This window comes from Alligator mississippiensis, chromosome 2 (assembly GCF_030867095.1).
Source record: "Alligator mississippiensis isolate rAllMis1 chromosome 2, rAllMis1, whole genome shotgun sequence".
Lineage (NCBI taxonomy): Eukaryota > Metazoa > Chordata > Crocodylia > Alligatoridae > Alligator > Alligator mississippiensis.
This window is the reverse complement of record NC_081825.1, coordinates 116,335,870-116,358,807: the sequence shown is the minus strand read 5'-3', so window position 1 is coordinate 116,358,807 and position 22,938 is coordinate 116,335,870. Positions and strand designations below refer to the sequence as shown.

Genomic DNA, 22,938 nt, shown 5'->3' with positions numbered 1-22,938 from the left:
GAAACAGTAGTAACCTTTAATGGGTGATTGCTCACAGCACATTCTAACTTTAGCACCACTTAACATTCCACAGATTTAGTATGCTCTAAATGCCATGTGTAACTTCGGTATATCTCCTATTGGAATTTGCATTGCTGACATTAAGTGCCTACCCAGTTGTAACTGAAAAAGGGAATACAAGCCCTGTGTCCCACTTCCAGAATAGTGAACTATTCACTAAGCTACAGTCATGCTCACTCTTTTTCTCTGGTCCAATAAGTGGTAACTAACTTGAACAAAGTAGGACACATTCATCAGGCAGGACTAATACCTTACTTGAGAATTCCCTCAGAACCCTGGTGGGTTGTTCACTGAGCTGTTAGATATAAGATATAAGTTTGAATCTGGCAGGGTTGTAATGAGAACATCACTGGATCAAAGACTGTAGGTAAGTTAGGCAGAAAAATGCTTAGTGTATGAATCCTGACAAGACTTAGGGGTGACTGAAAGCCCTAGCTTCTCAGCACTGTGAAAAACCAAGGTGTTGCTGAACCTCATGAGAAGTATAAGACTAGGAAACTTTAAGTGGCAATTGAATGGGGGTTGAGGATCTAAATTTTGGATTTAGTCACCTGAAGTGACAGTTGAGCAAGATGCAGGGACCTAGGTTCTCTTGTGGATCTAGTACAAGAGAAAAAAATTAATGTCTGTAGTTTTAGAAAGTTAGATACTCAAATACTTGGTGGATGCATTTGGAAATTGTTGCCCTTATTTTCATGCCTTCTGAGTTTCATAAGGTACATCACCACCTGTTTTAGCTCTAAAGGCCAAAAAATGGCACCACATCCTACTGTCAACCTACATGTGGGTCTCTGATGAAAGAGGGGGATGTAAATACAATTGAGATTAGATTATGGCTAGTTAAAAGGCTACCTTTCTGCACCCAAAGAAGATATATGTGAGTTATTCCCACTAATGCCAATAGAAGCTTGGGGAATCCATTTTCCCATAGGCCTCCTGAAGTAATGGAGACTAGATACGAGGGGTGTGCAAAATGGGCTGTATTCAATTCTGATTCAGATTCAGCCCGAATCAGGGACAGTGATTCGATTTGTTGATTTGGATCACTGTCCCTGATTTGATTTGGCCAAATCTGAATCTAAAGATTTGATGCTGATTCAGAGAGTCAGCGATTCAGCCATAGACACAGCTTTAAATGTTTTTTCTACATACTTCAAGGTACCGGTTGTGGCTTGTGAATGCTGCGATGCTGAAGCAGATGGAGCATCCCACAGGAGCACAGAGTGCTCCCTCCCCATGCCCCCCTGTCTTAGTGATCATCTGTGGGGGGACCCCAGGTGCCCCCCCAGACCCAGGAGCCACCAGTCGCCAAGCCAGGGAGGTATAGGGGGCCCCCCACCGTGCTGCCCAGCAGACCCAGAAGTGGACTGAAAGTGCTTCTGATCCACTTCTGGGTCTTCTGCTGAACATGCTGGGGACCCCTCACACTCCTGTGGGATGCTCCATCTGCCCCAGCATCTCAGCATTCACGAACCGCCTGGTACCTTGAGGTATGTAGAAAAAATATTTAAAGCTGTGTCTGTGTCCAAATTGTTGAATCTTTCCAAATTGGTTTGGAGGGTTCCAATTTGATTGAGAAAGATTAAAGGGTCTCCTGATTTGATTTGGAGATTCAGCCACCAAATTGGGCCAAATCTCCACCAAATTGAATCAGGGACCAAAACTTTGCACAGCCCTACTAGATTCCTCACTGCTTTCTCTAATCTGTTTATTAGACATCTCTGACTAGCAATATTTATTTGCCCTCCCCCCTTTCTCAGTCTGGTTCTTTCTCTCTACTGATCTGCTCAGGTGCAAAGCTGTTAATCCATCTGAATACCTGTGGGAGATCTAAATTAAAGCCACTCACAGCATGAGGAAATGAGCTGAGTACAGCATCATTATGAAAGTCCAATTAAACTAGAAATCCATTTACAGTTCTTTATATATTTGTATTTCATGAATTTAAATCACATTTTGCTATAATCACTATACTTTTGGCATTAGATCCTGCAGATATGAGGCACCTATTCAGAATTGATGCAGGATCAGCTGAGGCATTATTTCTGCACTGTGTTCCTTTAACATCTTGAATGTAAGATACCTTTTATATCACTCTGAAAAGCATAGATAGAGTATTCTTCCTATAGTGGGCTGTCTGATTTACTTACATAAGATAATGTTCTCTCTTGCCTAGCTATCTTAGAGATGGATAACATTTTTTTTGTTTAATAAGTTACACTTCTTACTAGATCATTTGCTATTCAGAAAAGTGCTAAATAAGAATGAATAAAACTATTCAGATAACGTTCTTTGGGTAAATGTGATACATTTTATTAGACCAACTAAATAGTTGGAAAAATTGTTCTTTACAAGCTTTCAAGCACAAGCACTCTTCTTCAGGTATAGAAAGAGTGCATCTGATTCTCCCTATGCCTGAGACTCTATGCCTGAAGAAGGGTGTTTGTGCCTGAAAGCTTGTAAAGATCAATTTTCCCAACTATTTAGTTGGTCTAATAAAATATATCACATTTACCCAAAGAACCTTGTCTTCCTGTGTCATTAGACCAACACAGCTATAACTAACACCCCCTAACCACCCCCCTAAAACTATTTTAAAACTCAGGGATTTTTTTAATTGGTTTGATAGCCCTGGGTCCTACAAACTGCAAGAAACAAATACATGTTTAACTCAATTAAAAGGTACAGTGTTCAAATGAAATAAGCTGCAAAGAATTAGGTGAGAGAAATGCTATTAGATCTTACAAAAATAGAATTTTGGTAAGGAAAAGGTGAAAGAAAAACTTTCTAATTTTACATCAAGGTCTTAGAAATACATTCTGGAAAGCATCTTCAAGGGTGCTCTCCCACGTTTTTGAGAATACAAATACATGACATCAGAGGGCTCATCTACAGTACCATTAAAGCACCTGAATTTTTTTTAAGACAATTCAGGCTCGTTAAAGTGCTCTGGGACACACATCTACAAGTGCACCCCCATCAGGAGAAAATTGCAGCTGACAGGAGTAGCCCAGTCCAAGGATGCTCCTGCCCTCCTCTTCCTCCAGGCATCAGCCAGGGGGAGCTCCAGGCTTCCCTGGGTGCTAGCCCCAGAGCTGGCAGGGAGTCTGGGGGCCAGTCCCCAATCCCCATGTGGCTGGGAGAGCCGGCAGCAATTTGCTTCCAGTCAGCATCTTCACGTGAGCTACTGTGCAGTAGCTAATGCACCATTAATCTAGTACCTGTATTTGTTGGTACAGCAAAATCTTTGTTATCCAGCACCCATGGGGAATGGGGGGTGCCAGATAACAAAATATGCTGGTTACCTGAGAGGCCCGAACAGGCGTCTTTGCCTGTTCGGGCTTCCGCCTCTCCCACCATGTCTGGGGCATTGCCACACCTCCTGCCTCATCACTGCTCCTCCCACAGGCCCTGAGGGACAGGGAGGCGGGCCCCATGCAGGCTCCTATGCCCCAGACCGTGGGGGTTGGCAGCGCAGGCTGCTTTGCCCCGGGCCGTGGGGGCTCAGCAAAACCGGAAGTGCCACAGTGGGCACTTCCAGTTTTGCTATTACTTTACAGGCTGGCATGCCAGTTAATAGAGCATGCCGGCTTGTAAGGTGCCAGATAACGTAGCTTTTACTATACTAGCAAATGGTGCATTAGACTAATTTACTGCACTAAGTTCCCCACTCGTGTAGACACTGATGCTTTACTGCACATTAGATTAATCTAATGCATAGTAAAGAGCCTCATGTAAATACACCTCATGTCATCTGAAAAAGCTTGCTTTCCAAAAGCATTTTGTACCTTCTTGAGGGGTTTTACCAGTCATGTGAGAGAATAAATAATCTTCTCCCCCAGACCTTTGAAGGAGAGAATCTTCCAGCTGCCTTTATACTGATGACTCAGAACTTAGAGCAGAACAGTTCATATGTGATGAAGTCAGTACATAACATTAGAAACTGAAGCAAAACTTCATCTCACAAGCAGTTTTAGAAAATCTGTTGGTGGTAATAAACATCTTAAAAAGCATCCAGATTTTCTTGTGCATTGGTTTACATACTCCAAACATACCTTGTACCCCTTATGTAATTTTTGGCATGTAGAAAAACATTGCCTTGTGATTTTTTTAACAGAGAAAAGAAATTTCTTTCTTATATAGTACTCTTTATGTGACTGAATATTACTTAGGTTAATCTGATAAACTCTATTGGGTTGTCTACAATCTACATACTTGTTTACATATGTACACATATAGTTATAGGTTTCATGAAAATATCAAGTCTTCAGCTTATTGAAGGCTGATGGCAAATATTACTAGATGACATCATCACATAACTAGAACTCCAGATCCCTTGTTAATTTTTCACAAAGGCTATTTTCAAAATATAATACAGATGTATTATTTTATACATGTATCGACATCAAGCTAGATATGGCATTGAAAAAAAACTACTCCATGTCCCCGCCTCCTATAATTGAAGCAGGTAGTGACCGGAACTCAGTAATGATAATGAGTTCTAACGATGGAGTTGTAATAATAATTTCACAACTAATCTTTATTTATGTTTCCTTTTGTGGTATTGGATAAATAAGGAGAGCAGCTGGGAGGTTGGGTGTGACAGCTGGGTCTTTCCGGAATGTACCATTATTTCCAGATCAGCAGTTTTCTTTTGACCTAAACTAAACTCTAGTCTATTCAGAGGAAAAATGCCTGCAGGGGAGATACCTCCAGTACAGCTTTTAGTCCTTTTGTGATGTCTCTCCTGGATCCCTTTTTATTTTTTTTTTAAACAAAAAACTTTAGTATAGAAATGAGGCCAAGAGATTTGTGTGACAGGGTTGATTAAATCCCAGCTGCACCATAGAATTCTGGGTCCTAAAAAAAAGTCAGAACAATCACAGCAATAGGTAGGGCTGAGGCTGATTATATTATAGTAACACAAATACTTTGCTTTAAAGACAGGTGTAACAAGGAGACACCGGATATCTTTGTATGCCTCATAAATTCACTGGGAGTCATGCTTACCTGAAGTTCATAATGGACCTTTAACTGTAATTGTAAAGAATTATAGTCATGTTTTTGGAGCTGAAGCTCTAAAAGCTCATTGAATTAAACAAAAATGTGATGTGTTCAGCAACTTTTAGTAGGCCTCTATGCTTTCTTAAGTGTCAATAATAAAGAATTGAAATACTGACCAGGGACACAGTGTTTAACATTCAAACAGGTTCTTTAAACTGGTTAATTTGAAATAAAGCTTGATAGGAAATGAGTCAATTATTGTACTTATGCAATTATTGCCTTTTTAGATAAACTGATCATAATTCTTTCCCGGGGTGTTTTCCCAAGACATGTTTGAACGGTTCTGCATGTCATATTGCTTTGTTTTGTTTCATCCAAAATCTAAATAGAGCTAAAAATAGCAAAAAGAAAGTTTCCCTTAAAAATCAGTGGGAAGACACGAGTTATTCAGGAAGTCTACTTCTTGTCCCATAGCAAGTTATTGGAGGATGACGCATTAAAGCAGCAGGTGGGAGCAGCTTTCTAAATGGGCAAGAGGTAGGAATAAGAAGCATAGAAAGGAAATAGCTGTGGGGTTTTTTTTCCATGTTACATACCAGAAGCTTTCTAACCTGTTTCCTCATATGTGCCACTGTATTGGTGAACTGTTAAATGGAAGCTGGCCAAGTAACATTAAATAGATGCTCTATCAAATAGGACATGCCAGTAGAATAATTTTTTCAACAATAAATTGTATTCATAAAAAGATTTTTTTCCCTCAAAAGTGTCTGCTTTCTGATGACAATATAAATTTTTTATTAAAAAAATTATACATCTGAAAACTGAAAAGTGCGGATTTTTTTGTTGAAAAAAAATTAGAAATGCTGCCATGGTCTTTCATTAGGGTTACACTTTATATATACCTCATGTCCCTATTCTCCTTGATGGACAAGCTCCAAAACTGAAGTAAATCTTGTTTTATTGACTGCAGCAGCTCAACAAAAGGTGGGACGTTAGTACCTCAAACATATTTTAACCAGGAAACCTAATAAGAAAGGCAGCAGAAAATGGACAAATTATAACTCCCATGTGACACCATGGCAGTATTTGCAAATTGAAATGATCAGTTTTATTTTTAATTGAAAAAGTTACAGGCTGGATCCAGACATGTAGGCACGTGCAGTTTGTGGCACTGCAAATCACTTTATGATGCCACAAAACACACACTTGGTACATTAAACATGCCTGCACTGCAAATTTGTAACACAGAGACAAAACTTGCTACCGGGAAAACCCGGTAGCAAAAAAAATGCCACAAATAAAACTGCTGTGGTGCACACCACAGGAGCGTGCATTGGCATGTGCCCTTGCATGTGGGGACATGCCCTTACTCTTCCTGAGAAAATTTAGATCAAAAAGATTTTTTTCCTTTCCAGGAGACAGGGAAAGTGAGGGAGAGAGAATGTGGGGACGAGCAGGGGAGGGAGGACTATGACATCTCAAATAACAGCATCTTCTGCAGAAGGAAAAGATAATGGATGATACTGCAAAGTATTTAAAACAAAACTGACCTCATCTATGGAGCAAGTTGCAAAGTTGTCCACTAAAGAAACTATGCCTATTTAAACTGCTTCTGCTCGATTCATTCTCATGATTTAATAGCTGTTGCAGACTAATAATATTGTGTTCCTTCCAATAATTTTCACTTGAATGTCTGCTGCACAGATTTAGGATGGTTAATGTGTGACAGAGGCATGCACAAGCTATAAAATGTAAAATAACATTGACATCATCTCTCCAATGGTGGATGATTGGGTAATTCAACAGTATTAACACATAGGGCAACTTTTAAGATGTTTTCCTGCTGCAGACGAACTACTCTCTTACAGAAGATATGCAGTATTTAATGCACTAAAAATCATAAAATCTCTGGAGAGCCTGAAATGATCTCAGAATCAAGAAAACCAGGTTCAGTTTCTGTCTCTGTTGATGAATCCTCCTGGACTTTGGAACTAACTGCTAACAATTTGTTAGCGTCCCTTTCCTTGTTATAAAGAATCAATATCTTCTTTTCAATATGCTTTGAAATATTCAAGTGAGAGGCACTATATAAATGTACATATGTCTTCTATCTTTAATTAACATCAAAAGCAAGGGGTAAGAAACAATTAAATGCCACAAGACTAAAGGCGGTGGCGGAAGCTTTGCTACTTGCACTGAAAAGGGATTTGTTTTATTTTGTTAATTATAGTCTTTTTGAGAATTATATCAGGCCTGCCCGTGAAGTGCTGATTAATGTTAGGATGGGGTGGCACCATTTATTAAAGGCTGTTTTTAGGAATGTGAATAAAGCAAAGATTATTCCTGAGGTGTTGACTGCTAAACAAAGTTGGCGAAGAGGCATGGACCTCAGGTAATCTTGACTCCACATTTTCAGGTTTTTTTCTTTATCTTCCTTAGGCCTTCTCTATGGGTGCAGGTAAAGGCACAATGGGATCTAACGTGTGATTAACGCAACCATGACACCTGCCATGCCACATATGCATGGCAGGAGGTGTGACTATGGGATCACGCATTAGATCCCATCACATCTTATTGCCAGTGTGGGGGAAGCTTGACTCCCCCTGCGCTGGCAAAAAGCAAGTGCCTAGGGCTCCCAGCTACAGGGGTGCCCCATACATCTCCAGGGCCAGAGGATCCCCACAGGGTGATTCCCCATGCCCCCGGGGTATGGGAAACTCCTGGAGCTGGAGAGTCACCACAATCTTCCAGCCAGAGGTGTTTCCTACACCCCAGAGCCCTAGGAATGTGGCAGCTGTGATCCCCAGGGCTTAGAGGTGCAGGAAAGCCGCAGACTCTTGGGATCCCAACTGCCATAATCCCTAGGGTTTGGGTGTTTTTCACTAGGCATGGGGCATTCCTGCAGCTGAGAGCCCCATCAGCTGACGGGCCTCCCAGCCATAAGGGACACCATGCTACATATGCAAAATAAAGCTTGATAGCAACCAGCTATAAAGTTAGTACACATTTTTGAGGTTTAACTTTATAGCTGATTGAGCTTTTTATTGTGTGATTGCTGCTTTGCACGTGAAGCAGGTCCTCAGGTAGTTGCACAACTAACCAGTTAATTGTGCAATAGCTGTGATATGTAAAGAGGGCCTTAGTTTACATTTTCGATGAATGGAGTTCAAAAAGAAAACCTTTCCCTTTCATTACTAATAGCCCCTCTGCCCCAGCACAGAACCTCACTTTCCTCTTTAGACACTGTAAATGGAGCAATACTTTCCTATGGGAAAAAAAAATCTATAGAAAGGTATCTTTAAAATGAAACACCATCACCTTTTGAGTTTAGGCATAAGTATAAACCTGCTGTCCACACTGTAGATTTGACTGGAACAGATTATATATTCTGCATACTTTTGCTATTATGTTAATAACAAGCTTAAAGTTTAGTAAAGAACATATCAGCATTTCCATTCTGTATTGTTACGTTCCCCAGTTTTTCCACAAGATTTTTCTCTAGGAAGAAGTTTGCCATAATCTTTCTTTCCTCATTTCCCAGGAATTTCAAATACTACAGAATAGAGGGCTATTTTCTTAGTAATTTATAGAAATGATGGGTTTGCGAGGAAGCCGTTTCCTCTCTAAGACACATGAGGGAGCACTTTGCTACTATATGCTAATAATAGGTTGCAGGACTTTGCGGTTGTACCCCTATTATACTTGCAATTATCCTCTTCACCTGTGTGTGAGTTCACCAGAGGTAACAGTAGTGATCCTAGAAAAGTCCAATAAAACAAAAACCAAAAAGCACTTGTGGGTCCTGTTGGTTTGAGTAGGTGGTACCTAAGCTAAGATGTCGGAGCAATCATTATTACTATTTATTTTAATCAATATCAGTGATCTGAAGAAAAAATGTTTGTCCACTGTAGATTTTAGTCACTACATATAAAGCTTGTACAATCTTCTAAAGCTCTTTACTTTTCTCCTATTTATTACCCTTTCCCTACTTCAAGTCAAAAGTTTTAGATCATCATTTTCCAGGTGCACATCCCCATTTCCAGGTTGACACAATGCTTCTGGTTTGCTCATGATTCAGTTCCAGTGCCTGACTCCTTCAGCAACCCTACTTGTAGGTGCCACAACCATTAAAAAGCTCAAGACAATAATTTTCTCAATGCATGCAGCTGTCTTTTGGATCCTATTCGCATTGCTTCTGGACATTGATTCATATGAGTTTTTCTAGAGTGAGGAGAAGAGTGTTCATTCAGCAGCACTCAAATCCTTTTGGCTTGAGTAGGCTGGGACCCTAGTTTACTTCCTAGTGCCGCTAAACTACTGGTCTTGCTCATATGTTACTTCAAGCATCCTACGTTGAGTGCTGTTGGGCCACATTAAATCTATGTAAACATGAGTTTTGGTGATTTACACCCAAGCAGCTGGCCCAATTGTGGCATGTCTAATCCAATGCAAAAACACTTTTACATGTACAGAAAATCAAGCCGGAATAATAAAAAAGCCATGTTATAAGACCGTGTCAAATTTAGCTTGACCATTTAAGCAGCTCCATAAAGCATAATCCTCAGAGACTGATTAGGAGAGGTGAATCAGAGGTAAAATGAGGGAAGTAGATTAAAATTTAATTGCAGAGAAACTTGACCTAATTTTCCTATAGAAAAAATGAAAATGAGTGTCTCTGATGTAAGCTTCCAACACCCAGTCCTCCATACACAGTGCTGCTGTACTTCTAGTGCTAACACCAGGCAGCTCTTTTCCTTGTCACTGCAGGTGGCTGAAGGTCAGACTTCTTGAGGGCTACATTTATTATTATAATCAAAGGGAAGGATGTGTGCACAGGAGCACGCCAAGTAGTTATATTAGCATAATATGCTAATGGTATATATTGACTATAAAGAGCAGGACTTTATATCTGATGCTTTGATTCAGATATTTGGAGATACATTTTTTTTTTAAAGAAAAAATGTAGTCAAAGTTGCTCATAGGACCAGGTCAAGCAATTTTGAGCATCATGCTATTGGAAAAAAAAATGGGAAGATACAGTAAAACTGCAGTTACTGCCAGTTTTATGAATGCTTCCAGATCCCCTAATCTCAAAGTTATTCATGTGTCTAACCCATATTTATTTCAATGGGATTTAGGAACCTATATAACTTTGGACTTTCCAATAAAAATTGGATATTCATGGACTTATTGACACTTTGCAAAATCTGCTTGCACCAGGCGAGATTCAGCTACAGGTTTCCCTCGATTTATGCGGTACATGCATTCCCGGAGAATGGCACATAAATTGAATTCACATAAAGTGAACCCACTTTACAGTGTAACAAATAGGGGTAGGTTACCATGACTGTTAAGGAGGGAAGGAGGGAGGAAGTAGGGCTGGGACTACGGAAGGGGCGGGGGGAGTGGTGCCGCTCCTGGGGCTGCACAAGGCAGCAAAGCAGAGGGAACAGAGAGGCGCTCACCCCAGCCCCAGCTGCAGGAGCCCCAGGAGTGGCTGGTGCCAGCTGACTGCATCCACTGGGCTGCACTGTGCTGTGCCTGTCCCCCTGCACCTGGGCTGTGCTTGTCCACACTCAACTCTGCTCCTGGGCTGGGCCGTGCCCTGGTGTAGGCAGCTGGTGTTGGCTGCTCCTGGGGCCACTGCAGCACGAGCTGGGGTGAGTGCCATGCCCCACACTGCCCGTGGCTCCACTTGTTTGCACTCGTCGCAGCCCATGCTGGAGTGGCCCTGGGAGCCACTGATACCAGCTGCCTGCACCAGGGCATGGTGCAGCCCAGGAGCAAAAGTGGGTGTGGACAAGTGGAGCCCAGGCATGGGAGGGCCAGGCAGAGCATGGTGAGCCCAGCGGCTGCAGGAAGTTGGCACTGGCTGCTCCTGGGGCTGCTACAGCCTGGGCTGGGGTCAGTGGGGCCACAGCCCTTTCCCCACAGATTTATTTGCTGGGGGGGGGGGGGGGAACACTATGCTGATCACATAAGAGCAAATTTACCTCACATATAACAAATTATGGGTCTAAATACGCTCATTGCATAAGAGTGAATTTGTATATAAAGAACCTGCATAAATCAAGGGAAACCTGTATTCTGGCTGAGAATATTCAAGATGTAGGAGTTTTCTGGAAGTAAAATAAGAAGGCATGTGGTTATGTTTATAATATTTAAATATACCCCAAAGTACATGAAGGAGCTGGGAATATATACCATGACACCATGCTGGACTCAGCATTGTATGTAGAATTATAAGCAAACTGCCAGCTACCTATGTCATTATCCCATCAGCAAATTTTGATGATACCATGAGCTTGCTTACAGTATGTGTTCCCTGTCCCTCTGCCCGACAATTTCCAGCATTCAGCAGCCTACAAATCCTAATTTTGAGGTTGCTCCCTTAACTATATTATTTAATCTCCCTGATGGACCTATCTTCCATGAATGTATTTATTCTCCTTTTGAACCTGGTTAAATTATCAGCCTCCACAACATCCCGTGCATGTTGATTTTAAGACTACTGAAGTGAGGGTCCTTTAAAAAATGTAGAAAGAAAACTTAGAGTTACCCTGTTTATTTTTTGCTGAGATGTGCTTTTTCATGGCCCTAATCCATGAGTTCTCCACACATATTGCAGAACATCATATGTGCAAACATAATGTATATAATTTCTCTGTTACAGCTACCGAGGCTTGGTCATGCCAATTAGAATCTGCTACAGAATCTGTTCTGCCAACAGTACAGAATATTAGGAAACTCTTTGTAGAATTTGGGCTTAGCAGGCCATAGAGTTGTAAGGGCCTTTTTTCAACTTCAGGGATCATTATTTTAGAAAAATGCAGATGTCTGCACAGAGGGCTTTTTGTGGGGGGTTGGGTTTTTTTTTAAATAATACTCTGGTAAGAGCTCCTTTTGTTCCCCAAAATCTCATTCCACTTGCCATGCACACTCATTCACTTCAGGATATTTATTTGACGAGGAGATAATTTTGAGACATAATTCAGTTTTGCAATGGAATTGGCACTGATCAATGTTTCAGTCATACAGTTACAAATCTGTATTCCTTTAAAATGTAAGCCATGAACACATCTAATAAAATAAGCAGGTTAAGTGAAAAGATACCAACATAACTATTTAATAGAATTGCAGTTATAAAAGCAGTTTTACCTGTATATAGGATATTTCATTGTGAAGACTGCCAAAACTGACACCCTTCCCTTCTATACAATTATGTATACAGACCTATTGAAAGGCACCAAATTGAGGATGGACAACAGCCATTAATTGGCATGTTGTCTATACCACAACACAATGAAGGGATGAAATAGTCAGCCAAGGATAGTAGAGTAAATGCCAACTTAGACTGAAAAAGACATATTACCCTGAATGTTCCCTAAATCTAGAGAGGATTTCAATTTGTAATTGCTCATCAAAAATGCCCCCACTTTCAAACAAGATACCACAATTACCCAGCATGCAGGATTACTTTATCCTTGTACACAGACCTGAGGGTTTAAAAAAGAAATAGAATCACAGGTTTTGAAATAAGACTTCAGAATAGATAGCACAAGAAAATAGCACTCTCCAAAGACTCAATGGATATGTCTACTATCAAACTATCATGCTACAAAGTATCAAGGTGAAACATGTTACACCCTCTCCACCTGCATTACACCCAAAATGGGTGTGGTGCTGGGCATGCACCAATAAGAGAGCAAAAGGACTAACCATATCAGAGTAGAAAAGAGGAGTTTTACTGAAGAGTTCATTCGCATAGTCATACGGTGTAGACGTGTTCTCTATCTTTCCATATTGAAACAGATATTCTGACACTAAAATAAACTAACAAATGCACTGGCCGTTTGCCTTAAAGTTAACCAACAACTCACTTAGGTGAAAAAGTGCAGTAGCAAAGCTGTTTGCTTAATGATTTTAAACTTCTGGAATGCATATTGGAATGATAATTACATTTCAGTCCTGTGCCATGACTGTTGTTATGCTAGAAAGATCTAACCCTTAAAGCTGTACTGTCATCAAAGCATAGAGGTAGATGACAGCAATCTGCAAACAAGTTGTTATTGAGGGTTCCTTTATTTCAGGCTGCATGAGGGATTTGGAAATGTAAAGAGCTTCGTATTGAAAATTCCACCATATACTTTAATAATCAGCTCAACAGCAATCTCACTCTCCAGGAAAACCTTGCAGTGCTTGTTATGTCAGCCTATGGACAGCAACATTTCTACTGTTGATATGGACCATGCTACTGAAGAGCCTGGTAGGTAAGGAAGAGATATCAAATGCTATATGTGTGTGTAATGAGGACAGTAATGAATACTGAGGCTCACAGCATAGATGCAATACCAAACAAATGGATTTATTAGGCCAGATGACTTAACTCCCTGACTCAGGAAAGCTATCCATCCAATCCAATTTGTCCAATGGGCATGAACCATGTTGTGTAGACACTCCCAGTACTCTTTCATTAGGCTGTTTCTTTGTCAGTGAGCTTGGTGAATGTATGTACCAGGAACGGGTAGTGGTCCCACCTTAGACCCTTGCCGTCTCATGCTTCTGACCTTCACTTACATTTGACAGGTTTCCCATTTCGTCAAGAACATACCTGTTGTCAGTAGTAGAGCAGAACTGGCATTTTGCTGCTGCTGGGGACTGTCTGGCAATCTATGGCATGCTGCGGCTTGGGAATCTGGGTCCTCCCTGAGGGTCCAGAGCAGTGGTTTGGAGTTGACATGTGTGGCACCAGATGCCTGCATTTCCCTTCAGTCAGAGCCAAGCTGCAGGAATCTATCTTGCAGAAGTATGAGTCCCTCAGCTCAGGGGACTGGGAACTAATAAGGCAGTAGATCCTTTCCTGCACTGAAGAGGCTTTCTGCTCTTTTAATTGAATTGAGGGCTTGCTGGAGGAGCCTGGGGGTAGGGGAGATACTTTATGTGCTCTGGAGCTGTGCCCTGGTTTAAAGAGTTTTTCCTGCAATTACAGAAACTTTCTGCTGCTTAATTTATGCTGTTTCCATAGAGACAGAAATCTCCACAGGTCCCCAGTACTGGCTAAGCACAGGTGTCAGGGAAAGGTTACAGTTGCTTCAAAATTGTGATTCAATTCATTTTGTGTTGACTCAGTCTTTGCCACTTCTGTGACTGCCATAATGTCTGTCTACCATTGGGAGCCCCACAACCACCCCCTGCCCTAGTCCAAAAACTTCTGAGTTGCCTCCCTGTCCACCTCCACTTCCCCCATCCCATATTGTGGAGATAGTACCAATATTGCAATCCCAGCAAGGGTACATGTATGGTTCCTTGGGGTGCACAGGTGATTTCCCTAAAGTTTTCCCTTGAAGCCTTCCTGCAGACTATGTACTAAGCATTTGGAGCTAAATTCTTTCTTACAAATTTAACATGAAGAGACCAAATGTATTATATTGCTATGTGTTAGTGACAAGCAGTTTTTTAGGTGTATATGTCACCCAGCAACTTTTTATTTCACTTCACGTAATGTCCTGATCTTTATGTACACAAGTATGGCTCTTCCCTATTCAATTAAAACTGTCCTTATTTTTCATTCTCGGAAGGAATTCAGTACAGTCCCAGAGGTGTCTAACATAATTTGTATACTACTACAATTCAATTTGCCCTGACTGCCCAGAAGTACTGTTGCAGTCAACCCAAACCCACAACAGCATGCATACACTTCTCTTCCACCTGTTTCCCCATCATCTATCCAGGATGGTAACTATTTGACAAAGCCAGGTTGAATGTTTGCTTCCCCCTTCAGGGATCTGAATCCTGATTTATTTAATTACTAGAGAAGCAACCTCAACACCAAGGCACAGGCCAGGCAGGACCCATAGCACCTTCCTCCCAAAGCTAGGATATTGGACAAATAAGAGGGAAAGCATCCTGGAAACAAAAGAACAAGCAAGTGGGAGCCAGACACTCACTCAGGGAGATAGATACTGCCTGGCCAGGGAGAGGAAGAAAATGTTGTTCCTCACTTGAAGCTCCCTCCCTATAGGGCTGAAAGAGATGCCTCATTTGCATTACTTGGAAGTAAGTGGAGTCTTTCATCACTAAAGGACTTTTTGGAAGACATGACCCAGAATCTCTAAGAGGTAAGAGCATGTCCCATGTTTGGAGAGAGTAACAAAAAGCCTAATAGACGATAGGAGTAAACCTAAATGTCTCTAACCTTTGCAGAACGTGATATCCCACCGATGTACAAAACTCCACATTCTTCAGCCCTGTGTTGCTAGCTTGACCCGCCTTCCATTTGCCACTGTCAAATATTTCCTGAAATCAAATTTATCGTATGACATCCTATCACATACCCACAAAATGGTGGAGCTTAAACAAAAAAGGGAAGTGGGTATATGAATGACTGGTGACCATTTGTTTTCACATGGCCATGTACACTTTGTCTTGGCAGTCTTGAGCTTGTGGCTTAGGTCACTCTGCAAAGAGTGGAGTTGTAGGCCCAAAACCCACTTTTCTGATGTCCTAGGCAAAGGCTTTTACTACTGGACTATTTACAATGAAGAAGCTTTCTTCTACTGTCCATGTAGATTAGGTGGTTCTATGGAGTCATCTTTTCTGAGAATCCATAATTGCTCCTCACAGTAAGGACACTTTGGCTTCCAGGAACCTGAAATCAGGTTGGTGTTCCTCACTCTCTTGTACTGGAACTTCAAGACTTGTGCCAGTCCCAGTAATGATGACAGTCCTGCTTGTGACCACAAAGGCTAAGGACATTCATTACACATATACTGATTTAAGTGATCAGAAACTGGTTTAAACCTGTAACAGAACATAAGTTCAGTGCACATAAACCAGTTTCAAAATGGCTGAAACTGGTTTAAGATACACCTGGTTGAATGTAGTATATTAGACTTAACTGATCTGGGTCAAACCGGTTTATGCAATGTCTGTCCCAGACCCCTTCCGGTTTAAGTTAAACCAGAGTCCCCCAGCATCCCAGCATGCTTTGCAGCCCTGGGCTGTGCTGTCTGCTCCAGAGAACAGGGCTTGTCGTGTGTGTGTGTGTGTGTGTGTGTGTGTGTGTGTGTGTGTGTGTCTCCAATTTCACTGGGACAGGCAGACAGTACAATGTCTACTTAGGGCTTTTTGGACACTGCATGTCCAATCATCAGGTCAGCTGGTAATGTCCTTCCATTCCTTCCTTGGAAAAAGCTGTTTAAGAAGAGCTTGAACTAATGAGAGAGGCTTCTGTTTTGTGGATAAACTCTGTATTATCAGCCCCCTGCTGGCTCCCTCATCTGTCAGATTTGCAGACAGGATGAAGAAGCAGGGAGTGGGATATTGAAAAGCTCAGTATCATCAACAGATGCATTCACTGCACACCCCTGGTTTGCCTCAGAGTGCTGGTCTAGGACTGGGGGCTGGCAACACCCTTGAGCAGCAAGTGGGGAAAAGCCTGGGATGGTGCAGGCTCCCTAATCAGAGTGTCCTGGTAGGGCCTGGCCATGTCCTGCCTCAGCTTAGCACAATGGAAAGGAAGAGAGGGATACTTTAGCACCCCCTGGCTTGTAGCCTGACCCACTGCAGACACATGCTGGCATTTCCTCAGTCCAGAGGGAATGTCTGTGCAGTTGCAAACCAATTCAACCTAGGCAGGCTAGACTAACCTGCAAAAATTGAATCAATTCAAGCTCGGGCTTTTTGAATGTCAGTCCCTAGCCAAGATGCCATCTCCACCATGACCTGTTTGTAAAAAGCCTGTTTTTTGTGGCTTTTGTATAAGGCCTACTGAATGGAGAGGAGAGGATAGAGAAGAGATTAAGAACCTTTGCTCACCTTCAGCTGGTAGAGCATTTTTAAAATTCCAATACTTTAATGTGCTGGTCCTTTGTATGGTGGATAGGAAGGTGGGCAATAGGATTTGCACTACTCTCAAAGAGACATATTTACATAGTGTTGTCCAACAATAAATGACACTAGCTTCCTTTTGCACCTAATTTTTTAAAAGGACAGATCACATGCAAGGCCCGCTTTCTCAGCAGTGCAGATGGGAAGGTGGCATGGAGTGGCTGCCTCATGGGATGATGGAAAGCAAATCACTGGTGGATACTGTTAATCTGACCAACCCTCCCCTATTGGAAGCTGAAGACTGATATCATCTGAGCAGTTTTACTCTAAAACATGTCCAAGTTATCCCTGATTCATCCAGGGTTGTTTTTGATACAAGAAAGGCCTTGTGTGATAGCACTGTGCAATGTCTGTCTGTTCACTTTTAAGCTTCTTAACATGCAATAAAAATTATGTCTTGTCCACAGCCCAAGGGTATGGCCAGTAACTTAATTTAGAAACATTTGGAAAACATCTGGAAAATGTGTGTTAGATCAAGACTCACTCTTCCAAATAAGAGACAATCTACATATCATGAGGAAAAAGACATAAAGAATGAACCATAAGATACTTTCTTAAAATAAGAAACAGATAGTCAGTTTAGCCCCATGTTAGCTCCCAAACCCAGTGTCCTCACTTGGCAGAACAATACGCTATTGTGGTTATTTTTTCTTTACCTCAGTCTCTGCTCTAAAAGAATCAGGATCAAAACTTTTTTTGTTTAAAACTCATTGAGGAATATACATTTCCTACACAGTGGGCACATCGAGACGTGCACCATTACTGCTCAGTAACTTAGGTTACTGCATGGTAACTGAAAATGATTGTATAATATGGGTGCGTGTCTACACATGTGCAACCACACTGTGTAGTAACTGTGGTGGCTTATGCCAACTTGATGCAGGTAGCAAATTTACACCCAAGCAGTTACTGAGCAGTAAGGCACATGTAGATGCTTTACTGTGCAGTATTCCTGTTTGTGTGGACTGACTTGGGACTACATTTTTTTTTTTTAAAGAACTGGGAGCTGGGCCCAGGCAGGGCAGACATGGGGAAGGCTGGAAGAGTGGGTGGGGGTCAGGGGGCTTGTGGCAGAGCCCCCCCATGCAGTGCAGGGCAGTAGGGGGCAGTGGGGATCATCCCTCCCCCTGCCTGCAGCAACCTGTGAGTGGGGGTGCTTTTTTTTTTTTTTTTAATAAACAGGAGCTGGGGCTGGGTGGGGCAGCCATGGGTGGGGGGGGCAGGGGGGGCTGGGAGAATTGGTGGGGGTTGGGGGTTCTCAGAGGGGTTGGGGGAGCAGGCAGGAGATGGGGCCTGGTAGGGGGTGTCCCCTATGGTTCTCTCCCCCTTTCTCCAGCCCCCCGCACTATCCCCTACTTACCTGCACAGAGTCTGGGTCCAACTCCCCAAGGCAGTGAGTGGGGACTTCCTGAATCTCCAAAGATCTCTGAATCTTTTCCAAATTGATTCAGGGAGCTTCAGATCTATTTGGACCTTTTTATTGGTCTCCCGATTTGATTCAGATTCAGAGATTCGGCTGCTGAATTGAGCCAATTCTCCTCCAAATCAAATCAGCACCCAAAGCTTTGCACAGTCCTACAATCCAGGAATCTATGAATTAGCTCCTCTTTTTGTTTACACAATAATGGCCCAGGTAGCAGTGATTGCTGCGATACTTGTAACTTAGTCGTGGTTGTAACCAAAAAAGTTTGATTTACTACTGTTACAAGAAACATTTGAAATCTCAGTGAAAAAATATGGAGAACTTTTTCTCTAATCCTCTTTTCTTTGTTGCATACATGTGACAGCACTTTCCATATATAGAGTCTCACTAGAGTCACTTTACTTGTGATGATTTTTCACAGAGCAGCAAAGACTATTAAAAAAAAAAAACAAAAGAAAATAGAGTTATAAAATTCAAACATTAGGGCAAGGATTTGAATGTTCCAAACTGAAAGTTGGGATTCTGCCCTCACTTTTGAAACTGCAAGTTCCATTGATGGTAAATTTGTACATATAATAAAAACTCATATATCTTCATTTCTGATGTTCTCTGCACCATAAAATCTAGGTGTAAGACACTGGCATTGCCATTCCTTCAGGAAAGTACTTTTTTCTTGGTCTCCCTAGCTTAAGATACAACCAAAAGCCACATTACCAATTATGTTTTTTTGTTAATCTTATGGCGACCAAATCATTTCTGTGTGTTACATCCACACACTGTGCGCAAAGATGATCACAAAAGTATAAGTGAGAGTCTATTTACTGTTCTGTGGTAAGTGTCTCTGAAGCAGACAATTGCCTTAGGCTTACATTCTCTAAAAAATTAAGTGCATCAAATAAGATCTTGTACAGGCAAAAAGGAGCAAGTTGATTTCTCCAGGAACAACTTGCCAGTTTAAGAAGTTGTTGGCTTACAAAATGAAATAAAGGCTATTCACATACCGTAATGATTGCATTTTGTAAGAAAAGATTGTGCCTATAGGTCTCAAATCTTCAATGCCAAGATTTGTCACATTTGTGGTCTTTATTGTTGGAACTCCAAGCTATATTCACTGTCATAGATAAGGGGTAGCAAATAATAAAATAACAGATTTTAAAACAACTAACCACAACAAAATGAAAATGACATAATCAGGCAATACAAAGAGTTATTGACTGAGCTATTCCTTGTGATATACTGTAGGCAGTAAATAGCATGTTATACCCATGAGCTATTTTCTAAGTTAATATAGCCAAAACTAATGATTTGGCATCTGTCTTATGCAACTGAACTCTCCATTCTGAAAGCTCCTGTGACTTCTTCCAAATTGCCTCTGGAAATGATAGGCAATGGTGTCCTCACTGATTGGAATTATATCACAGGATATTTTTCCTTCAAACAAAATAATTTGTTTATATAATAAAAAAAAGCAAAAGCTGAAAGGAGATGTACTAGAAACCTTTGTTTTCTTACATTTGTGCTTAACCTGAATGAACTTTCATTTATATTTTTTATTATGACAATTGGGAGCTTTACATGCAAAATGTTCAGATCCAAATTCAGTTTTGTCCTCTATTTTCCTCATTATGTAAGTAACGAGCAAGAGTTCAGTGAAGAATAATCAAGATACACTTACCTACCTTTATAAGTGTTCAAATAGCTCCCAAATGTTGCTGTGTAACCAATTTTTGGCACAGAGATAAAGTAACTGAATGCCAGCTGGATGCACATATTTTGGATTGTATTTATGTAAGATATATTGTTTATGGTATATACAGTACTATATGTGCAATGTTATGCATGTGTTGCCTAAAGCATTGGGTCATGCACCTTCTTCAAAACTGTTTTTTTTCTTTTATCTTTTTCATAATTGCCTGTGCTATCCTAATATAAATCACAGATGCCTGTAGAAAATGCATGCTGGTAGCTATTCTTATTTATTGCAGTAGAACATTACTAGCTGCTATTATGATTATGATTATGATTATTATTATAATACATTGCCTACATTTTGTAATACAGTAGTAAGCATTGTACATATACAAAAAAGATAAGATGTCTGGTTAAAATCTAAGCAGATAATAGAACCATGCTAAGATGGAAAATTCAAGCAGAGAAATTAATGACATGCTTAAAAACACTCAGTAAGTGTGGAAGAGACAAGAACTGAACCCAGAACTGTTCAATCTCCCTTCTTCCCCCCGCCAGCACCATAACAACAAGATCATTCTTCTCTTAAAGATGCTTGACAAGAATTTAGAAAACAACAAGAATCAAGGAAACCATTAGATTGTTACCTTGTACTTTCTTGAGTATGCTCGAACATAAATGATTTATTAACTAAAACTCCTGGCACATGTCAGGTGACTCAAAAGAAGTAGAAACTCTCCCTCTTTGCAGAGTAGTATGCTTTTTGTTATTTATTTATTTTTTTTAAATAAAAGGGAGAATTGTAACTTCCTGTGCACCAGTACATTAGCATAATACCTTCGTGCCTGCAGGTACTGTATGTCATTGTTATGAGTACGTTTTGACATCTCTGACACATCTAGCACTCCAAAGAGCTGTGACAGAGCTCAATGATTTTTATTCCAGTTGGCAGGAGTAGTAAGAACACACAAAATCTGCCAGCTGTCAAGGATGTAAATGGTGATTTTGTTTCACTGTTTTAATGAATTAAAGCAAGACTGAAATCTGTCCAAAGACAGCATGTGTGGCCTTGCAAGGGAAGAAAAATGAAAGTGAGAGATTTTTTTTTTCTCCTTTGGCAGTTGTACCTCAGTCAGGTATTTACTGTTGGTAGCACTGGGCAGGACCGAACTACACTAATAAAAGAATCTCAACCAAGGATTACAGAAGTGAGACACCTTAAAAAGGCCTTGTTTTCAAGAGGATGAGCATTCACTGCATGAAAAATCAGACTCCCTTGAGTTACCTCAAGTTGCGTACCTGAAAATGCAGCACACAGAATCCTAATCACATTTGAAAAAGGTGGCTATGCATGGTTACCATAATTAGGTTTGATTTTTGTTGTTGCTGGTGTTGTTAAAATCACACTCACATTTTCTGAACTGTTGTGCTTAAACATTATGTAGTACTAGCTAATTGCCCATCAAGAATGATGGATTTCAGGGAGTATTTACATGGCCCCCTCTTTCCCCCCACTCACCCTTCGGAGCCGGCCATGTAAAGACTCCCTCCATCCCCGCCTCCTCCTCCTCCAGCACAGGGGTTCCTTCCCCCTACCTGCCTCTGCTTTGCAGTAGGGCTTCCAAACCACCTCCCCTCCCCTCCCCTCCCCGGTCCCCCCCCTCCCTCCCCACTGCCTCCCTCTCCCTGCCAGCTGTTGTCAAGGCCAGGCAGCAGAGCCTTGCCACCATGACCCCCCACTCCCTTCTTCCCTGCTTCCCTCCCTTTCTTCCTTTCCTGCTGCCTGGCCTTGACAACAGTTGCCACCATGACCCCCCCTTTTTGTCTCCCTCCACCCCATACCCACTGGGCCCATGCAACCTCCCTTCCTCCCTCCCCACCACCTACCCAGGGACCCTTTCCCACTCCCCTTCCTCCCTTTCTGCCTGCTGCCCAGCCCTGACAACAGATGCCACTATGATCTCCCCATTCTCCTCCCCCTGCCCTGCTTCCCTCTCTCCCTCCCTGCCTGACGCTTCCCCCTCTCTGCCGGCTGCTCTGGGGAGGCATTGGGGATGAGTGTCAGGGGGCACTGGCACTGTGACCCCTCCCTTTGCCCTCAGGCAGGGAGGTATGGGGAATTCCTGCTGCTCGGACAGCCAGAGCACCACCACAAACTTCCCACTGCCACAAACCACCACAAACTTGCCACCGCCACAAACTTGCCTGGCAGTGGCTCAAACAGGCCCTTGCAGCCTGTGCCCACATAGCCAGTGACCACCCCCCCCTCTTGGCGGCGCATGCACAGTTGGTCAAAAGTGTTACGGACAGACAGACCTCCAGACAGACACACAGACAGACAGACTATGCCCTTTATTATATTAGAATTGTTCCCAGCTCATTCAAGAGACCTCACTGTAATTATTTTATAACTGCTGGAAGTCCTGAGAGCATAAACTGTTCATATTGTGCATTTCTTCAGCCTCTTTTATTTGCAAGCTCAGAATCTGGATCATTCCATACCTTTGAGGGACCATTGTAGCTCTCTTCAATTTGTCATTACCAGGATATAGAAAGACAAACCATATATTGCTTTGAAGGGGATAGGGACTTACTGTTCATAAATTCTTATTCGTTATAATTAGTTCATCTATCTGGTGCCATCTCATAGTAAGTGAAGCTAAACCACAATGATTTACCTCTGAACGTAACCAGGGATATATTATTTCAGTTTTGCTTCTGCTTATTAAACAATAGAGCAGACAAGTGACACAGTGGGTAAATCTACACATGCACTTTACTGCAGAGCTGACTAATTAGCTCTGCAGTAAAGTATGACTGTCTACATGTGCAAGTGCTATTAGGCCACAGTAAACTAATTAACTCTGCTGCAG

The 22,938-nt window shown here is 41.7% G+C and overlaps 1 long non-coding RNA gene across 1 annotated transcript in view; it reads left to right on the top strand.

The window, feature by feature from the left end:
* The window catches only part of LOC109284918 (uncharacterized), a 117,658-nt gene extending 99,675 nt beyond the window's left edge, over positions 1–17,983 (top strand). Inside the window, exons 6-8 of the long non-coding RNA XR_002092537.2 lie at positions 13,155–13,334; positions 15,086–15,182; positions 17,054–17,983. This is a non-coding gene — a long non-coding RNA (uncharacterized LOC109284918). The remainder of the gene's footprint in view (positions 1–13,154; positions 13,335–15,085; positions 15,183–17,053) is intronic.
* The last annotated feature ends 4,955 nt before the right edge of the window (positions 17,984–22,938 follow it).